Below are 18641 nucleotides of genomic sequence, written 5' to 3' on the forward strand. Positions count from 1 at the left end.
TCAGCATACTCTGAAGAGAACCTAATTGGTATACAGTCTGGACCAGAAGACTTGCTTTTATTAAGTGATTTAAGTTGCTTCACTACTCTGAGGATATTTACTTCTACGTTACTCATTTTGGCAGCTACGCCAGACGTGGGGGCAACATGGAGCAGCCAGCTGTAGCCATTGGTAGGAGTCTCCCTCACAGTAGCAGCTTCCTGCACTAAGTCTGCCTGTCAGACTTGCTGCCACTGTGCAGTGGACCTTCCTGTCTCACTTCACTGCATGTCTGAAGAAAGATTCAATGCTGCCTAGCACCAATTCTAATAAACATTTCGGAATAGTTTTGAGTCTGTCCAATAGTTGGCAGTTTCTGCTAGCTCATTTGTTTGTGTTATTCTGCTACTCACTATCTTCTGCTAACAAAGTATGTACTACTGTATTTTTGAGGTAATGATTGTCAAGAAAAAATGGTATTTTGCTACCAGAAAACTATTTCAGCAGGAGGCAGATGACATTTAGGTACATGTAGAAATTAGTTACAGTCTAAATCACAACCTCAGACCCATAGTCAACATGTTACTTGTCGCTGCATGACTGAAAGCAGCCATGAAGGTTTTTTCTGGGAAAAATGAGTCAACTGTGTACCACTGACATAGTGAATCAAAGTAGTTCCACACTATTTTCATTGCTTTCTTTTAGATCTGAATGTTATTATATTGAAAATAAATATTACTTAGAGATTAGTGTTAGAATAGTATGGTACAAGTACAAACAAGAGCTAGGACATCACAAATAGTCAGTTTACATCACTGAAAATCTGAAAGAATTCCTGGAATCCATAAGAAATAGAACACTTCCTTGAAATGTCACAAAATGCTTCTAAACCAGTGTCAGGTACTAGTAAACAATGTAAGAAGAGAAAAATCCAGACAGTGCTTGTTTATTCTGGTGATGAAAATTGTTAGAGGAACAAATTCTTGATGAAAGTTTGGACAAGGATTGGGAATCATACAGAAGATTTCAAATGGAAGCGTTAGCAGCATCTACAAGGAATGGAGAGAGCCTATCAAAACAACAGGAAAAACAAACCAATCAGCTAGGAGGTGGTGTGTTATTGGTTACACAGTATAAAAATAAGTATTACTCTGGTATTATTGAAAGTATTATCAACAACTGTGCAATCATAAAATGTACAATGATGCCATCTGTTGATAACTGGAAATGGCCTACAAACAAAGGTGTACTTTTTCACAAATAGGATGATATAGTTAAAGATATAAAAAAGGTGTACTTTTTCACAAATAGGATGATATAGTTAAAGATATAAACCCCTCAAAACAGTTAAGCAAAAGAGGCAGTTTCTCAGTGCCAGGGTTGGTCGATGGTGATGAATCTGGGTAAAGTATTTTCCTAGTACAGTCATTCACATTTTTACATACCAATGGAAACATGGGCCTTTTGTTTGATGACAAACCAACACTAAATTTGCCCATGTTTGTTACTTTTTTTGCATCTTAAATAAAAAATGTTGGTCTACCACTGCCTTTTATAATTTTTGTCCTTTTATTACATTAAAGTACATAAATGTTTGTTTATTGTGGCCACGTAAGGTAACACAATAAATTTTAAAGAGGGTAACATTGCCCCAAACTATTATGCTGTCTTAAAATAACGATTATATTAAGTGGAGCAAAGTAACATGTTCCAGGAGCAACACTGCTCCATTTTTAAAACATTAAAAAATTTGAAAAATAAATCTTTGGTGTCTGTATGTTACTAGATGGTTTTTACACTGTTTTTAGAATAGGCTAAATTCATTTTCAAAAATCATTTTACAAAACTACAATGCATTACATGATTTTGTTTGAAAAACTATCCAAAAGTGGAGAGAAGTAACTCCACTTTACGGTATTGTCATGTTTTATTTTCCACACTTACCATGTGACATGAAGCTGTGACTCTGGTCTAACCAATCACCCTTCCTTTCTCTTCCCTTATCCCAATATGTTCATACTCCCAAACCTCATCTGTTACTTTTCTCCCACATGCTTAACATACTTGTGTATGTTTGTTTATAATGTCACATAGAAGAAGGTGTAATTAGATTAACACTAACTTCACTCAGCGAAGATTTATTCAGCACTTTCGCATACAAGAGCGCAGAGTGAACTGCCTCCAGCCAGAACACAAACAGTATATATACAGCTACAGAACATCTCAGTACAATGATTCTTGACATTTGTGGATACTCCTAGAATGTACTTGCCAGCCGGTGTGGCTGTGCGGTTCTAGGTGCTTCAGTTTGGAACCGCGCAGCTGCTTTGGACGCAGGTTCGAATCCTGCCTCGGGCATGGATGTGTGTGATGTCCTTAGGTGACCACAGATGTTAAGTCCCATAGTGCTCAGAGCCATTTGAACCATTTGTACTAGAACCGAATATAGAAATTAAAATTGTACAGTCCAGGTGAGTTTTGAACTCACGACCCTTTATGCAAGAGTTTGGTATCATAAACACTACACCATGGTGCTACTTGGCTTCTTCTGCGACATTGCTCCCTCCTTAAGAGATCAGTGTCTCGGTGTTACGTCCTCCTAGTCTGGGAACGAGTCATTGGTCCTGCATACTCTGACTCCCAATGACTGATTCTTTCACTGGCAGTGATCTTCTTATAACTTCTTTTGCCGCTACGCTCTTCGTCACTTTTCCACTTGTTGCTGGGTTGCAGTTATCTTATAGGGCTTCATTCGAAGGACGTGGACCGTATCTCTGATCTTTCGTTGTCTTGTGTTGGGGTCGAAATCTTCATCTTCCTAAGTAACATCAGACAATTGTCTTACAACCTTATAAGGTCCAAAGAAGCACCTGAGGACCTTCTCTGAGAGACTGACCTTCCGAACAGGAGTGAAGATCCAGATGAGGTCACCATGCTGGTAGACAACAGTGCGGGCAGCGGTTCGCATCATACCTTCGTCGATCGTTTTCTTGAGCCTGCAGCATGCAGATTCGTGCTAACTGCTGAGCTTCCTCAGCTCCGGTTAACACCTGGCCGATGTAGTTGTTGTCCACGTCATCAGGATTTAACGGAAACACAGTGTCCATCGTCGTAATCGCCTCACGCCCATGCACCAGGAAAAATGGCGAAAATCCTGTGGTGTCTTGTTTGGCAGTGTTGTAAGCAAACATCATGAAAGGTAGCACCTCATCCCAGTTGCTCTGCTCAACACTGACGAACATTGATAGCCTGTCGGCCAAGGTCTTATTAAGGCTTTCAGGAAGCCTGTTAGTTTGCGGATGGTAGGCAGTCGTCATGTGATGAGTAATGTTGCACCGATGGTTTATCTTTGTCACAAGATTTGATTGAAAAACTTTCCCTAGATCTGTAATTAATGATCTCGGGGCACCATGTTTTAATATAATGTCTTCCACAATGAATTTGGCTACCTCGGATGCTCCGGCTGTTTTCACCTCTTTTTTAATGGCATAGCGTGTCAGATAACCAGTGCAAACAATAATCCATCTATTGCCACTAGCTGACCTTGGAAATCGTTCGAGGAGGTCAATGACAATACACTGGAAAGGCGTTTCGGCTGGTGGAATTGGTATGAGTGGGCCAGGTGGTTTCTGAGGAACTGCCTTTCTCCTCTGGCACTCTCGACAGTGCAACACATAGTGACGGACACTCCTAAATAAACCTGGCCAGAAAAATTGCTTGCGGATTCTATTGTATGCCTTAATAAATCCTAAATGTCCATCCTCAGGTGTGTCGTGGAATTTCTGTAGAACATCTAAGCGCATGTGATTCCTGCAAAGTAATCTATTAACTACCTTAAATTGTCCTTTCACATCCTCTGACTTATTTAAGGCAAGCATAATTTGAGGCACCTTGGCATCCTTCTTCTGCTCAGCAGAGAGATCCTGGAGTGCTGCAAGACAGTCACTATCTTCATCAAAATCTTGATGGTCTTGCTCAGGGTTTCTTAAGAGGCAGTCGGCATCTTGGTGTTTTCTTCCACTTTTGTACACTATGGTAATGCCATACTCTTGAAGATTTAGTGCCCACCTGGCGAGTCGTCCCTTTGGATTCTTAAGACCTGTCAGCCAACAAAGTGAATGATGGTATGTAACAACTGTGAATGGCCTTCTATAGAGATACTGTTGAAATTCGCACATGGCCCAGATCACAGGAAGACATTCTATTTCAGCAGTTGAGGAGTTTCTCTCAGCTTTTGAAAGTGTCCTAGAAGGATAGGCTATAACCTTCTCTTTTCCATCCGAAATTTGCACCTGAACAGCACCGATCCCATACCCACTGACATCTGTGTGTAGTTCTGTAGGTGATCACTCATCATACAGACCAAGTACAGGGTCAGTTGTCAGAGTTTTTTGCAGCACATTGAAAGAATCTTGTTCAGCACCAACCCAGATAAATTTAGCACCAGCTTTTAACAACTTTTGGAGTGGCCTAGCTTTGATACATAAGTCTTTGATGAAACGATGGTAATAAGAACATAATCTGAGGAAGCTTCTCACATCTCTAATACTTTTAGGAATAGGAAATTCCGTTATAGATCTCACCTTTACTGGGTCTGGCCACACACCTTCGGATTAAGTTTCAGTTCGCCTTGTTGGAGACACTTAAGAACGGCCCTCAGTCTTTTTGTATGTTCATCAAATGTCTCTGAGAACACTATAATGTCATCTAAATAACAAAGACCATCATCCACTTCAGGTGACATAGAAGATCATCCATCACCCATTCAAAAGTTGCTGGTGCATTACACAATCAAATGGCATTACTTTAAACTCTTACAGGCCCTCAGGGGTGATGAATGCAGTTTTCTCATGATCAGCCTCATCTACTTCGATTTGCCAGTATCCCAAGTACATGTCCACGGCTGAGAAAAACTTAGCCCCCTTCAGACAATCTAGTGTATCATCAATTCATGGAAGAGGGTAACATCCTTTTTAGTTATATTATTAAGCTTCCTGTAATCAACACAAAAGACCCAACTGCCATCCTTCTTCCTGACGAGGACCACTAGTGACAACCATGGACTCTGCGAAGGCTGATTGATGTCATTCTTCATCATTTTCTCTACCTTGTCCTGAATTATTTGATGTTCCCTTGCTGACACACGGTATGCTCCCTGGCTTATTGGTTGATGGTCTCCAGTGTTGATCTGTTGCTTCACCATTAATTTGTCTAATTTGCTCTTCACCTGTGGATTGAAGCTTTCAGAGAACTCTTGAAGAATGGCAAGTAGCTTCTTCTGTTGTTCCTTAGTGAGATCTGGTGATAGTCGAGCTAGAAGACCTTGTCTCATAATGGTAGCACTAATTTCGGCCACAGACTCAGCATGGGAGGTTTCTATGATGCTCGGCTGTTCTTCAATTAATGGCTCAGCATTTGCTACACACATGCATCTTGGAAGGATCTGCGGTTCTCGGTGACAGTTAACTACCCACAATTCCCTGAATCCATTCTTAAACGAGACGACAGAGGCTGGGATGACCAAGTTATTCTTCAATGGTATGCTTCTCTTACATTCCACTACAAGATCCATGGGTTGATGCATGGCATGACACGTGACAGTTGCCTTTCTAGTGCTGACTGCAGGAATGATCACTTCATCCAGCACACATAGTCTCCACACACTCGGATGCGCATCTTCCTGCCCACAGTATCTCATCTTGTCTAGCTGAATATTCGAGTGACCAGGTGATGGTACTTCTCCAAAATGACTGGTTATGATGCTCCAGAGTCCACAAGAGCTTGGGCTGATCGGCTATCCATGAGGATATCAGTTCCTATCATTTTTGCAGTGATCAAAGGCGGAGGATTTTTCTCTTCGGCGGCCTCACCTCCAAGGAAGGTTGCACCCTTTAGTTTTCCAGGTTGCAGCAGCTAGGTGATCAGCTAGAGCTTCTAAACAGTGATGGAGACCTTGATTGGCATGTTGGGGAGCATCCTGTCCAGCGGCTAGCTTGCGGCAATGGTGACCTACATCGTCCTGCACCCACATATTCTTGTTCATCTTCCCGGAGTTGGCGGTCTGCTATCTTCTGGCATGGGCATCATCAAATATCCACCGCCTTTCTCAACAATAGCACACCACATGTCCTGGTTGTCTGCAGTGGAAACATACTGGATGGTTATCCTGGCTCCTCCAGACGTCAGTCTTCTTTGGTGCCCAAACAGGTTTCTCATGCGGCATTGTAGGAACATAACTCTGGCTGGGTCTCGACTTTTTCACTGTTTTAAAGAGAAATGAAGGACGAGAGATTGGGTTCAATGTCTGTTCCACTTTCTCCCTTATGACCTCTTGAAGCGTCTTGGTTTTTTGCTGGCCGTGCATTCCAAGTGCCTTGTGAACGTCCTCTCTGACTATCTGACGAAGAACAATTGTGAAATCAGTTGCTCCCTCCATCACAGACATCAATACAATATTCAGACTTCTTGCGTGTAATTCTGTTTTGATGCATTGTCTCGATATACTGGCACAATTTTATGAAGTCATCTGCTGTCGAAACTTCCTTCAGGAGTAGGGCTGGATACATGTCCTCAGCAACACCCTTCATGAGATGTGCTACCTTGTCTTCCTCCTTCATTCTTGGACCCACTGTCTTACACATCTCCAAGATGTCTTGAATGTAGGTTGCTGTAGTTTCTCTTGGGTGCTGTGCCCTGCACTTTAATTTATCTTCAGCCTTGCACTTCTGTCGTCGTGTGTCGCCGAAATATTTGCGCAGTTCCGACTGGAATACTACCCAGCTTGTGAACTTCTCCTTGTTGTTCTCATACCATTGCTTGGCAGTGCCCTCCTAGTAGAAAAATACGTTAGCAAACACACGGTGTCATCCCATTTGTTAAATTTAGCCATACACTTATATACCTTCAGCCACGTAAACGACGGCTCTGTCGTGGCTTTATGGGAGCCACTGTCCTGTCGATAATGTGCGCTATCGCAAGTTTCAATACCTAGCATCTCCACCAGAATAAGGTCACATAGAAGAAAGTTTAATTAGATGAATGATGAACACTAACTTCATGTAACGAAGGTTTATTCAGCACTTGCCCGTACAAGAGTGTGGAGTGAACTGCCTCTTGGCAGAACACATACAGTATATTTACAGCTACAGAACATTCCAGTACAGTGATTCTTGACATTTGTGAATAGTTCTAGAATGTACTCAATCCAAATACAGGAATTGAAATTGTACAGTCCAGGTGAGTTTTGAACTCACGACCCTCCATGCAAACAGTTTTGTATCCTAACCACTTTTAGTATCATAACCACTACACCACAGTGCTGCTCAGCTTCTTCTGTGACAATATTTTTACATTGTTTCACATATTTTTACATATCTGTGTGTATTTTTATGTATTTGTGCATATTTTTGCATATCTGTATGTATCTTTATGTATCTTTTCTGTTATTGAGCTCCCCTCAAAACCACCTAAAACCTCTATTTGTCCATTTCAGCATCATCTCATTTCTGCAACACCATCCTTGCCACAATGGACCCTTGCTCCATCGTTCTACACCAGTTCAGAAAAGTATCCCTTTCCCTGGCTAAAACCCTTTTGTTTGCGTCCTTTGTCAATATACATGTCTCATTATATCCCGATCAAAGTAACATAGTGGTAGACAGTCAAGAATATGAGTGAGTGATGTTTTTTGTTCACATTTTTCTGTGCATTAAATATGCCTGCTACAGTAACAGCTACCCATTTCCATTCTGGATGCACTGAGATGCTGCCTGTCAATGTGCGGCATTGGGTTTGCCTACCAAGGCGGTAATAGTCTTATCACTTATATACACACTTTCACAACTAGTTTAGGACATTCTGTTGCATAGAATAAACATGCCACACACATAAAGAATGCAAATTGCAAAACAAAAAATATTTTTGTTACAGTACTGGCTGCAAGCATCACATGCAAAAAAATCAAATGGCTCTGAGCACTATGGGACTTGATATCTGAGGTCATCAGTCCCCTAGACTTGGAACTACTTAAACCTAACTAACCCAAGGACATCACACACATTCATGCCCGAGGCAGGATTCGAACCTGCGATCGAAGCAGCTGTGCGGTTCTGGACTGAAGCGCCTAGAACCGCTCAGCCACAATGGCCGGTTATCGTCTGCAACTCTGGCAGCTGCCATCTAAGGTAAAAGAATGATATGGCAATGGTAAGTAGAATAGAAGGTATGACCAAGCTCATTCTCTAATTGGCTGTTGCTATGACAGTTGTGCTGTAAAAAATTTGCTGTCAATCAGTTTGTTATTGTGATCCAGGTATAGCAAACTGTATAGTTTTTGAAGTGTCTTTGATGTCTTGGGCAAGTCATTTAGGTGACAAATACAGGATTGGGCCATGAACCAAATCTTGTGGCACACCATATTTAATATTTCCTCAGTAAGAATTTAATCTTATTCCTATCATATCATTTGCTAATGTGACCCTCTATTTTGTATGAAGATGTGACTCCATCTATGCATAGGGACTTGACGATTTTAACATGATTTTTTTGAAACTCTCATATTACAGAGATGAATTATTGCGCATGATGAAGGGTTTAAATTTAATGGGCTACAGTGATTATGAGGCTCTGTCATTAACATCATTGATACAATAGTCCTACACAAAGAGAGAAAGGGTGCAAAACTCATTCAATCAGAAATTTTAGAAATTAAGTAACAGTTGTGTGTATCTCCACATTTATTACTGAATGAACGAATTCAGTTCAACTATTCACACCTTTTAGACAATATTGTAACTGCTACAAAGAAGAAAAACCTTGTTGCCTTCAATCATATAACAGAATCCTATTCCTGTGCATAGCTTTGCTCCATTGTATGTTTAGTCATAATGTCCTAATTAATTTTGTAAATATGTTTAGTCATAGTTATTGTAAACACTGATCTAATGAATTTTGTATGAATTTTGTAAATCTGTAAGTAATGTTTTGAAAATTGTCAGCAGATGTAACATTTACAGTTTAAGCCAAGAATCGGTAGTAGGAAAAGTTAGTATGTTTTTCTTCTCCTTGTTGGATCCTTGATTGGTATGCTTGTGTCATCAGCAAACATTGGAATAACATTTATGTAAGTGTAAGTGTAAGTGTATTTATGTAAGTATATGGGCTTCATTATAACCTTTTCTCAGATATGACATTTTGTAATGAATAATTCCAGGTAAGCTGCTAATGGTTTAATTAGTAATCCTTCTTCTTTACGACAAGCTTGTTTCAGCTATAACGCCATTATGAAGTAAATCTCTAGATGTACTATGCAGCAAGCCCAACTGAAAAGAAGACTTTTCTCACATGTTGTATTAAACTTTTATGTAAACCTTGACTTATCACTTGAGTTCTACACCTGGAATCTTCTGTTGTCCTGGCCAAGTTCCAATTCAGCTCAAATCATTCTTGCTTTTAGTGTAAAGTTTCTCTTTAGCTGACAGCAGGGTGAACCCAACTCTGCCAAGAAAATTCTGAGGCTGATTGCAGAATTGCAGAGGTAAGTCATTTAGTCATGTTAAAACTCTATTACAGTGACACGGAAAGAAAGAGAGATTCGTGTAATGATAGAATTTGTTTGTAAGTCAGCCTAGTACTGAGCAAAGTGGTGTTCTGGCTTTGAAGAAAAGGAAATGCTATTAATAATTGAAACTATGTTACATTGGGCTACGAGAGGTTATTTAGATGAGAGGCATATGCTTAGCTTACACATTAGCAAAGAGCAATACTGAAGAAGTTTTGTTTTAAACCAAAGTCATAACGGTTAAAAGTTTCTATAGACATGAAATGCAGGTCCGGAATTCAGGCCAACAATAGCTGTTGCTGCATGTCACAAACAGAGAGCCACTACCCACCACCAAAGTCACCCCACTACCATGTGGAAGACAAATAGCAGCCCACATGAAAGCAACTGCAGTTACATCAGTGAACATTGGACATTGGAACAACTCAAAGCCCTCACTGCATCATGACATACTGCACCGCCTTTGTTCATCCCCGCCAAGACTGTCACAGCACCACACTGTAAAAGTATGCATAAAATGTAACATGTCTCACTCAACCAGTGATTCTACCACAGAAAGGCCCCAAGTAGGGTGACAAGTCAGTCTCACCAAAATTGTCAAATTGATACCAGAATTATTGTATGGAACTAAATCCCAGATGCATGAGTTTATTGACAATTGTAACATTGCCTTTGAGCTTACCAAAAATGAGGAAGAGAAGTATTTTTAAATTTTGGGAAGACAAAAATTATAGGGTCAGCAAGAGGTAAACTACTCGTATGTGATTTGATTTCCACTTGGGAAGACATATATACATTCTTACTAGCAAAGTATGAATCTAAGTGAACAATAGGTTTCTCTGTGACAAAAATGTTTGGTACTAGGCAACAAAGGATTGGAGGGATAGCACAATGAGGGTCCCGAATTGATGCTATACAACATGAATTTTGAAACATAATATGGAGAGTATTGCAAGGAATGGTATTAGGAGGAATAGCTCTCATTTGGAAATTAAGTCATGCTGTTTTTATGCAAGGTTTGTATGATTGTAGGATTAAAACTATAGTTCAATCCTGAGGAGAAGAATTAACATTAGCAGAAGCTACCGAAGTTGCTTTTACTGAAGATAGTGCAATGTTATTAAGTAAAGAAAAACTAAAGCAAATCAATAATTTTAAGAGCCCCAAAGGAATCAAATGTTTTTCATATGGACGAAACAGACACATTGTGAAGGTAATCTGTAGCATTCCATCTTGTAAAGTATGCTGTTGCTGAGGACATGCAACAAGAGATTGTTGACATGAAAAACAAATTTTAACAGCTGTTACAGTTTCAAGAGAAGTAAATCAGGATAAGGAAAAATGAGAGAAATATTTCCATGGATATGGGAAAGAGTTAGATCCACTTTGGGTAGAGAAGTACGAATTGTGCAAATTACTTGAACATTGGTGTCTTTGCAATAAAATGCAAGAGTGAAATGTTTTGACTGCCATCAGCATGGGAACTACAAGAAGCAAAGTCTAGCTCAGATAGCACAGTAAGCTGGTTTCAAACTTGTTTCCAGATGTAAAGTTCAAGTATGTAAGCTTGATCAAAACTGGAATATTCAGGCCTGTTAGTTGGATTCAAGCTTGAAACAAATATCAAAGTTGGCAGACTTCAAGCTATATTTCAAGCTTGACTTATCAAGTTTGGCTCCAGCTGTATCTACACACGTGGAATACAGCCTGGTATTTACAGCTTGTTTTAAGCTATGTAATTATTAATCTGAATTTATTGAACCTAATTAATTAAATAAATATCAGAATGGAAATGGTGTGAAACAAACTATTAAGACATGTTTAAAAATTTTTATTTTCAAAGTGTTTAAAATTGTTTTATTTTCAAATTTAATTATTCTGAACCCCCTCCGGCCCCAGCACACAGACCAGAGCAGGATCAAATATCACTGACTTCTGCCGGTATAATGATCCTGTAACAGGTAAAAGAAAATGTTAGCCATACCTAAACATAAAAAATGTAAAAAGTTGAAACTGGTCAACCTAAATATAATTTATGCCCCAGATTACCAAAATAACTTCAAACTCAGTGATGAAGTAAGAATCATTAACTAGTATAAACATCACTGAGTAAGCAGCTGCGTCTGGTGACTTCATTCCAAAGAGTTTTTAAAGTAATTTGAAATAACTTTTTGTTTGAAATTTTTAAAGTAAAGATTACATTTCGGTAGTTTTGCGATGACTTCATGAAGAAGCCACACATCACTGTTTCTAACAGTTTCAGGGCCATTTAATCTGAATTATAAAGAAACAATTACTTGAAATCATATACACCTCATACTGTAAGCTTAGAAGGAAACTACTGTTTAGAAAAATGTAGACTTTTATTCTATCCCCAGTTATGTTAGTGCAACTAAACACACACTATTTAACCTAAATACAACATTAAAAAGGTAAAAACATTCACAATAAACTCAGATTTTTTTAAAAGTTCTAGTCAAATGAGAAGTGTCCCCTGTTGTTCATAAATGTTGGAATATGGTAAGCTTTCTCAACAGTACTACAATCATTCTCAATAGATTCATCCTTCACAGTACAGCCCAGATCCAAAATTTGCCACTACTTTCCATGAAAAGTAATGTTACACTTATTATGAATATGCTTAACTTTTGCCAAGCATGAGTCACAAGAAATTTTGTGTCCATCATCACAGAAAGAATTAACAGCTTCAACAAAATCTCTCAAGACTGGTGGCGTAATAACAGACTGCAACTCTGATTTTACTGTTGCCCCAACTTTAAGACTTCTTTGACTTGAATTTCTTGAGTATGTTTACTTTGTGCAAGAGTGTCATACTAACGGGAAGAAATTTCATATTACCGCAATTAAAGAGCAGTCAAAGCTACGTAAATAAAAAAGACTAACACCTATGTAGTGACTGGTTCTTGATGTACTTTTTCCCGTTCACCATGTCATTACTATTTGTATTCGTAAAGAAACTTTTCGCACTTCACGATTATTCATTCATGGTGTGACACACGCGAGTACTTACAAGTAAACAAATGTAATAGGGCGATATATATAAAAAGGCGAGATTTTAAAAAGGTAAAATAACATTAAGTTTTAATTTATTGGTGCCACGTACTAGAGAGCTAGTTTGAAATGACCTCTTTTTGCTGAACAACTTGTAATTCTTAGCTGGTAATCCATTTCACTTTCACCCAGGCTCAATTTTTCTACGTAAAAGAATATGATATTTCTTTACTTTACATAATAATATTTGTTGTTGTTGTTGTGGTCTTCAGTCCTGAGACTGGTTTGATGCAGCTCTCCATGCTACTCTATCCTGTGCAAGCTTTTTCATCTCCCAGTACCTACTGCAACCTACATCCTTCTGAATCTGCTTAGTGTATTCATCTCTTGGTCTCCCTCTACGATTTTTACCCTCCACGCTGCCCTCCAATACTAAATTGGTGATCCCTTGATGCCTCAGAACATGTCCTACCAACCGATCCCTTCTTCTGGTCAAGTTGTGCCACAAACTTCTCTTCTCCCCAATCCTATTCAATACTTCCTCATTAGTTATGTGATCTACCCATCTAATCTTCAGCATTCTTCTGTAGCACCACATTTCGAAAGCTTCTATTCTCTTCTTGTCCAAACTATTTATCGTCCATGTTTCACTTCCATACATGGCTACACTCCATACGAATACTTTCAGAAATGACTTCCTGACACTTAAATCAATACTGGATGTTAACAAATTTCTCTTCTTCAGAAACGCTTTCCTTGCCATTGCCAGCCTACATTTTATATCCTCTCTACTTCGACCATCATCAGTTATTTTGCTCCCCAAATAGCAAAACTCCTTTACTACTTTAAGTGCCTCATTTCCTAATCTAATTCCCTCAGCATCACCCAACTTAATTAGACTACATTCCATTATCCTTGTTTTGCTTTTGTTGATGTTCATCTTATATCCTCCTTTCAAGACACTGTCCATTCCATTCAACTGCTCTTCCAAGTCCTTTGCTGTCTCTGACAGAATTACAATGTCATCGGCGAACCTCAAAGTTTTTATTTCTTCTCCATGAATTTTAATACCTACTCCGAATTTTTCTTTTGTTTCCTTTACTGCTTGCTCAATATACAGATTGAACAACATCGGGGAGAGGCTACAACCCTGTCTTACTCCCTTCCCAACAACTGCTTTCCTTTCATGTCCCTCGACTCTTATAACTGCCATCTGGTTTCTGTACAAATTGTAAATAGCCTTTCGCTCCCTGTATTTTACCCCTGCCACCTTTAGAATTTGAAAGAGAGTATTCCAGTCAACATTGTCAAAAGCTTTCTCTAAGTCTACAAATGCTAGAAACGTAGGTTTGCCTTTCCTTAATCTTTCTTCTAAGATAAGTCGTAAGGTCAGTATTGCCTCACGTGTTCCAGTGTTTCTACGGAATCCAAACTGATCTTCCCCGAGGTTGGCTTCTACTAGTTTTTCCATTCGTCTGTAAAGAATTCGTGTTAGTATTTTGCAGCTGTGACTTATTAAACTGATAGTTCGGTAATTTTCACATCTGTCAACACCTGCTTTCTTTGGGATTGGAATTATTATATTCTTCTTGAAGTCTGAGGGTATTTCGCCTGTTTCATACATCTTGCTCACCGGATGGTAGAGTTTTGTCAGGACTGGCTCTCCCACGGCCGTCAGTAGTTCCAATGGAATATTGTCTACTCCGGGGGCCTTGTTTCGACTCAGGTCTTTCAGTGCTCTGTCAAACTCTTCACGCAGTATCGTATCTCCCATTTCATCTTCATCTACATCCTCTTCCATTTCCATAATATTGTCCTCAAGTACATCGCCCTTGTATAGACCCTCTATATACTCCTTCCACCTTTCTGCTTTCCCTTCTTTGCTTAGAACTGGGTTTCCATCTGAGCTCTTGATATTCATACAAGTGTTTCTCCTTTCTCCAAAGGTCTCTTTAATTTTCCTGTAGGCGGTATCTATCTTACCCCTAGTGAGATAGGCCTCTACATCCTTACATTTGTCCTCTAGCCATCCCTGCTTAGCCATTTTGCACTTCCTGTCGATCTCATTTTTGAGACGTTTGTATTCCTTTTTGCCTGTTTCACTTACTGCATTTTTATATTTTCTCCTTGCATCAATTAAATTCAATATTTCTTCTGTTACCCAAGGATTTCTACTAGCCCTCGTCTTTTTACCTACTTGATCCTCTGCTGCCTTCACTACTTCATCCCTCAAAGCTACCCCTTCTTCTTCTACTGTATTTATTTCCCCCATTCCTGTCAATTGCTCCCTTATGCTCTCCCTGAATCTCTGTACAACCTCTGGTTCTTTTAGTTTATCCAGGTCCCATCTCCTTAAATTCCCACCTTTTTGCAGTTTCTTCAGTTTTAATCTACAGGTCATAACCAATAGATTGTGGTCAGAGTCCACATCTGCCCCTGGAAATGTCTTACAATTTAAAACCTGGTTCCTAAATCTCTGTCTTACCATTATATAATCTATCTGATACCTTTTAGTATATCCAGGGTTCTTCCATGTATACAACCTTCTTTCATGATTCTTAAACCAAGTGTTAGCTATGATTATGTTGTGCTCTGTGCAAAATTCTACCAGGTGGCTTCCTCTTTCATTTCTGTCCCCCAATCCATATTCACCTACTATGTTTCCTTCTCTCCCTTTTCCTACACTCGAATTCCAGTCACCCATGACTATTAAATTTTCGTCTCCCTTCACAATCTGAATAATTTCTTTTATTTCATCATACATTTCTTCAATTTCTTCGTCATCTGCAGAGTTAGTTGGCATATAAACTTGTACTACTGTAGTAGGTGTGGGCTTCGTATCTATCTTGGCCACAATAATGCGTTCACTATGCTGTTTGTAGTAGCTTACCCGCATTCCTATTTTCCTATTCATTATTAAACCTACTCCTGCATTACCCCTATTTGATTTTGTGTTTATAACCCTGTAGTCACCTGACCAGAAGTCTTGTTCCTCCTGCCATCGAACTTCACTAATTCCCACTATATCTAACTTCAACCTATCCATTTCCCTTTTTAAATTTTCTAACCTACCTGCCCGATTAAGGGATCTGACATTCCACGCTCCGACCCGTAGAACGCCAGTTTTCTTTCTCCTGATAACGACATCCTCTTGAGTAGTCCTCGCCCGGAGATCCGAATGGGGGACTATTTTACCTCCGGAATATTTTACCCAAGAGGACGCCATCATCATGTAATCATACGGTAAAGCTGCATGCCCTCAGGAAAAATTACGGCTGTAGTTTCCCCTTGCTTTCAGCCGTTCGCAGTACCAGCACAGCAAGGCCGTTTTGGTTAATTTTACAAGGCCAGATCAGTCAATCATCCAGACTGTTGCCCTTGCAACTACTGAAAAGGCTGCTGCCCCTCTTCAGGAACCACACGTTTGTCTGGCCTCTCAACAGATACCCCTCCATTGTGGTTGCACCTACGGTACGGCAATCTGTATCGCTGAGGCACGCAAGCCTCCCCACCAACGGCAAGGTCCATGGTTCATGGGGGGGTAATAATATTTATCATTTGTAATATTAACGTACCACTAGAGAAAAATGCACCAACGTACCTCTAATACACTATATATCCTCTTCAGACCCGGTGTAGCTGTAAGGCAGGAGACGCCACACACTTACCGAACTATTTTCAAGTATAAAACAAACTTCACAACAGTCAACGATCATTAACGCGCGTCACAAAGGTAAAATGGCCGTCAGTGCAACGCTTATAAACGCTTGTGGCGCTTCCCGTGGACGTCTATGGAAGCTATGCTGTGCGCGCATCTGCTATACAGCCTTCCAGGGAAATTACAGTTTATTTCAAGCTTGGGAAAATTATTTTAATTCGAGCTAAATTTTTACAGCTTGATGTAAACTGTGTAACAGCTTGATTTTTCAATCTTGAATTTTCAACTGAACCTAAACTCAATATCCACCTTGAAATAAGCTGTGTAACAGGTTGCCATTTATAGGATCCAGGAAGGGAGGACAGGACAGTCTAAGTCAGTAGTGAAAATGAAAAAAAATGTGTCAGTAACAGAAATTATCACATGGTAACTCTACAAGAGGAAGCTCATTGAAAGGGCACGCATTTAGTATCCAAGGAAATCAAAGACCACAACTTAACCATCATGCACAAGGTATCATACAGGAAATGCGTCATTCAAAAATTTGTGTTGAGAGAGGATTTTTAGGTAAAAAGTTGAAGCAGAAGAATTATCAGAAGCACTGATTTACAGGGAAGAAATTCAAGAAGGAATTTACATGCTACAGAGCAATAAACATTTCATCAGCACACTGAACACCACAGAGAAACATGTGGAATTCCTATGTCCAACATTGAGAGCTGACCAAGTAACAAGTGCCATACCAAGAACAGCTAAAATTAAAAAAAATGAAGCTGCAACTAGGGGAAGAAAGTCGTGTGTTAGTTTTCTTAAAGAAAATTTCACATTTGAATTGTGAAGAAAGAAATGCTATCATAGAATTGTGTATTGTCTGCAGTGACATATTCCATTTACCACCAGGCAAATTAATGTATACTGATAAAAAAAATAAAACATGAGATAAAACTGCAGCCAGAAGCAGAAAGAAATGTGATAAATCTCACCCAGCTAGCACTCAAGCTTATTTCAAGGTGGATATTGAGTTTAGGTTCAGTTGAAAATTCAAGATTGAAAAATCAACCTGTTACACAGCTTATTTCAAGGTAGATATTGAGTTTAGGTTCAATTGAAAATTCAAGATTGAAAAATCAAGCTGTTACACAGTTTACATCAAGCTGTAAAAATTTAGCTTGAATTAAAATAATTTTCCCAAGCTTGAAATAAACTGTAATTTCCCTGGAAGGCTGTACAGCAGATGCGCGCACAGCATAGCTTCCATAGACGTCCACGGGAAGCGCCACAAGCGTTTATAAGCGTTGCACTGACGGCCATTTTACCTTTGTGACGCGCGTTAATGATCGTTGACTGTTGTGAAGTTTGTTTTATACTGGAAAATAGTTCGGTAAGTGTGTGGCGTCTCCTGCCTTACAGCTACACCGGGTCTGAAGAGGATATATAGTGTATTAGAGGTACGTCGGTGCATTTTTCTCTAGTGGTACGTTAATATTACAAATGATAAATATTATTATGTAAAGTAAAGAAATATCATATTCTTTTTACGTAGAAAAATTGAGCCTGAGTGAAAGTGAAATGGATTACCAGCTAAGAATTACAAGTTGTTCAGCAAAAAGAGGTCATTTCAAACTAGCTCTCTAGTACGTGGCACCAATAAATTAAAACTTAATGTTATTTTACCTTTTTAAAATCTCGCCTTTTTATATATATCGCCCTATTACATTTGTTTACTTGTAAGTACTCGCGTGTGTCACACCATGAATGAATAATCGTGAAGTGCGAAAAGTTTCTTTACGAATACAAATAGTAATGACATGGTGAACGGGAAAAAGTACATCAAGAACCAGTCACTACATAGGTGTTAGTCTTTTTTATTTACGTAGCTTTGACTGCTCTTTAATTGCGGTAATATGAAATTTCTTCCCGTTAGTATGACACTCTTGCACAAAGTAAACATACTCAAGAAATTCAAGTCAAAGAAGTCTTAAAGTTGGGGCAACAGTAAAATCAGAGTTGCAGTCTGTTATTACGCCATCAGTCTTGAGAGATTTTGTTGAAGCTGTTAATTCTTTCTGTGATGATGGACACAAAATTTCTTGTGACTCATGCTTGGCAAAAGTTAAGCATATTCATAATAAGTGTAACATTACTTTTCATGGAAAGTAGTGGCAAATTTTGGATCTGGGCTGTACTGTGAAGGATGAATCTATTGAGAATGATTGTAGTACTGTTGAGAAAGCTTACCATATTCCAACATTTATGAACAACAGGGGACACTTCTCATTTGACTAGAACTTTTAAAAAAATCTGAGTTTATTGTGAATGTTTTTACCTTTTTAATGTTGTATTTAGGTTAAATAGTGTGTGTTTAGTTGCACTAACATAACTGGGGATAGAATAAAAGTCTACATTTTTCTAAACAGTAGTTTCCTTCTAAGC

Source organism: Schistocerca piceifrons, chromosome 5 (assembly GCF_021461385.2).
Source record: "Schistocerca piceifrons isolate TAMUIC-IGC-003096 chromosome 5, iqSchPice1.1, whole genome shotgun sequence".
Lineage (NCBI taxonomy): Eukaryota > Metazoa > Arthropoda > Insecta > Orthoptera > Acrididae > Schistocerca > Schistocerca piceifrons.